General features: G+C 23.6%; 1 non-coding gene across 1 annotated transcript; it reads left to right on the top strand.

Annotated features, from left to right (window-relative positions):
- The first annotated feature begins 1,303 nt into the window (after nt 1-1,303).
- TRNAY-GUA (transfer RNA tyrosine (anticodon GUA)) lies at nt 1,304-1,391 on the top strand. The gene is given in 2 exon segments: nt 1,304-1,340; nt 1,356-1,391. It is a non-coding gene; the product is annotated as a tRNA-Tyr (tRNA).
- The last annotated feature ends 2,538 nt before the right edge of the window (nt 1,392-3,929 follow it).

Raw genomic sequence — 3,929 nt, 5'->3', positions numbered from 1 at the left:
CATAATCAATAATACTTTACAGAGTTTTAATTACAAGACAATTTCTTTTTCTATTATGTTATTTTATACCATTACACATCATAAAATTAAAGATAAAAGATTTTTAAAAAAACTACTCATTGATTATAATCAACTAGAAGTGTTATATCCTTTATCGCTTTCTATATGGTAAAACTTATTAGAAAAATAAAGAAAAACAAACTTTAAAATCAAAGAGAGAAGATAAAAATGAAAAAAAGAAAAGAAAAGAAAAGAAAGGGTCATGCATAGCAAATATGATTCTATTTAGTTTTAGTTTATGTGAAAATTTTGCTAGTATTAAATTTTTGACATTTTTTAGTTCTTATCATTAATTATTAATTAGTTTAATTCTTAAAAATATTAATTAAGCTAAAAGATAATAATAAAATATTTCAAATTTTAACATAATAAAATTATTTTTAGATATATTATTTAATATAAATAGTGCTGTTAAATATTTTACTTTTATTTTCATTTAATATTTCACTTTTTATTTTTATTAAATAAGAATTCCCATATTTTTTATTTTTATCTAAACATTTTTTAAGAGATCAAACCGACAGAAAATAATTTATAACTAAAAATAATAAAATTAGGTATTAAAATTGTTGCTGGAAAATTTAGAAATTTTACATTCAGTCTCTAAAATAATTTTTTAAATTTTGCTTCCTCTTTTTTTTTATCTGGTCCTCCCCAATACATTATTATCCTGACACTGTACAGATCCCCACATTATACAAAACATAAGCAAATAGAATTTAAGGAGGAAAAAAAGTCTAAAAATGTTTTAAAATCACCTACAAAATTGAACATAATGGTAAAAATAAGATATAAATGAAAGTATTTTTTAAACGCCAAATAAAAATATAAATTGTTATTAAATTAAAACATAACATCATTATTTAGTAATCATAATTATTGATTGATCAAAATGTGATGTAACTAATGTACTAAAAACAAAAATCATGAAAATTGATACACTAAACAGAAGTTGTCAAAACCGATCAAAAACATATCACCATAATTATCCATATTAAAAATTCTACCTATATATTTAAGAGCTCACTTAACAAGAACGGTTAATAACTCACACTTATTTAATTCTATTGTATCAATCTTTTATGTTGTACTAAATATGAAAGTTACCAAAACTTTTGGTATAAAAAACATATTTTAGTCCTCAATTTTAGTTGTGATAGTTAACCAATTTATATATTTTATTTAAAATACTACCAAAGTAATATTTCCTATAATTAAAATATTTAGAGAAATCAAATCAAAACCGACCTTAGCTCAGTTGGTAGAGCGGAGGACTGTAGTTGTTCAAAATAGACATCCTTAGGTCGCTGGTTCGAATCCGGCAGGTCGGATTTTATTTTTGTTTTGGTAATATTAATTTAATTGTACCATTTGACCGATAAAACAATAAAATACGGAATAAAAAATAAATAAGTAATTAATTCAAAATAATTATTTAGTTGTTGTAAACATAAATACAAAATATTTTATTTTATTTTTTACTAAATAAATGTTTATTTATTAAAGAGTAAATTTGATGAATTAAAAGATGACATAGAAAAGAAAGTTGCTAAATAAAACATTTTTTTATATAATGGTACAAAAATTAATCACGTATATAAATTTAACTTATATATATATATATTTAACATGATATTAATTACATTATAAATAAATAAATAAAATAAGATGGTATCTACATTACGCTAACCTTAGCTAAAATTTCATTAAAAAATTATATAGAAAATAGTTTTTTAATACGGAGAATAAAATGATCCTTAGCTCCCCGGAGAACTATAGTTGATTGGTCTAACATGGTTAACTCACTTGGTCGTTGATTTGTTTCCTTACATTTTGGATTTTTCTTTTGTAATAACTAACAAAATAAATAGAAAACGAGACTCACTTTGTGAATAAAGAAAGAGATAGAGAATTAGCTCGAAAATGTATATAATGTTATTACATGTACGTATATTTTTACTTCTAAAAGTATTATATTTTTAAGAAAAAATAATTTAGAGTGACAAAAAAGTTAATAAATTTCATTTTGGTTCGGTTCAGTTAGCTGTTGATTCTCGTTAAAAGAAGACAGTATGAACTTTTTAACTTATTAAATCAATCAAAATAACTTTTATATGTTATTGTAATTAAAATTAAAAGTTAATTATAAGTATTAATTTAAAATACAATTCTCTTACATGTTCATATCCTTCAAATAATATAATATAAAAAAATAATACAAATTAAAATGTATTAAAAAGTTAAAAATACCAACTCAACTCTACAAATTTTGATGGATTGATAAATGATCCATGCGTTAAAACCATTTTGTCACTCTTATTAAAAGTTAGAGAGATTAAAATGTTTAACTAAAGTTATTAATGAGAAAATAAAATATATTAATATATTGAGTGAATATTTAACATTATTATATATTATAAATTTTTAGACCTTATGACAAAAACTAAAAAAATATGAAATATATTTAATTATAAAAATAGTTGAAAATTATCTTATATTTTTCGGTTTAGTTTACAAGGTAAACATTTTTAGTAAAAAATATTTTAAAAAATAATATATTATTAATAAAATTTAAACATGTTTTACTTTTTATGTTAATGATTTAGTCATTTTAGAGTTTTGATAATTGTGTTATTGGTGTGAAGTATTCTAGTTTTGTTGATGACAAATATTCTAACGGAGGAAATAGACTATTTTACAGTTTTTTATGCTATTTAATTTTTTAATTTAATTTAAGTGATTTTAAAATTAAATTTTATTATTATAAATAATTATATTGTAGAATAGTTTTAATGAAGTTTTTTTCAATTTTTTTTTGTTTTTTTATTAGTTTCACTAAAAAAAATTATACCTCAAACTATTGGGAATACCTTGTTAAATTTTTCGGACTTGAACAATGATGATATTGTTCTCGAATGGGTTTGGGACCTAGAGAACGTTGCTCCCACTTTCACCTTTGGTCGGTCTACGATGTTTCAAGCTTTCTGTTCCACCTTCCTCCTCTCGGTCGTTTAACTCCACAGGCGGGGATGATACCTGCAGAAGACATTTCAACACTCAAGTCAGTCAGGGTGTTAGCACTTGGGTGTCAAAGTACTATAGATAATGACGTATCTTTCTCTTTGAAATGCGTGCTATTTATATCACCTTAATGGGCATTCAATGGTGGACCGGATTAGGAAATTGGTTCGTGTTTAGGGTTGCTTAGGTTGCGCTAAGCAACCCTTAACTATGGATTAACCATGCTGACTTGATCAACCTTTGACTCAACGCCAAGAGTCGGTCGGTCACGTATCGTCACATGACCTTCTCACCATGGTTTAAGTGATAACCCGGTCCGAGTGTTGACCAACTCGATGGGTCGTCCGGTCATACTATTACATATATGATTACACAAGTTTAAGAAATAATTTATTTATGTAAAGAAAAATTTATGGATTTTGTGATTCTTCGAGAGTTGATAATCATAAACATCAAAGACAACCTTGTTAATAAATTAAACTTTGAGGAAGAGAGAATACCAGACTTTGAGTAGTTTTCTTTTCAAACTTAAAAAAAAATCCAAAATTATAATTTTAGTTTCTCTATTTATTTAACCAAAATTTGTAGTTCCTTTAATATAAAATAGACAAATTAGTTTTCCTATTTTAAAAAAAAACATAATTTTGGTCTAGATTTAATCTCTTTATTTATTTATTTATTTTTTTTTAAATTTTAAAATTAATTAAATAATTTATAATGATACCTTCAATGAAAATGTTGGACAAAGGATTGGATTGAACCAAAATTAAACAAAAAGTAATAAATTAAAGCAAAACTACTTTTTAAAATAATGAGATCGTGGATCCAACAAAATAGAGAGTTGCCTT

This window comes from Phaseolus vulgaris, chromosome 10, assembly GCF_051622355.1.
Source record: "Phaseolus vulgaris cultivar YP4 chromosome 10, ASM5162235v1, whole genome shotgun sequence".
NCBI lineage: Eukaryota > Viridiplantae > Streptophyta > Magnoliopsida > Fabales > Fabaceae > Phaseolus > Phaseolus vulgaris.
This window is presented reverse-complemented; position numbering and strand designations above follow the sequence as displayed.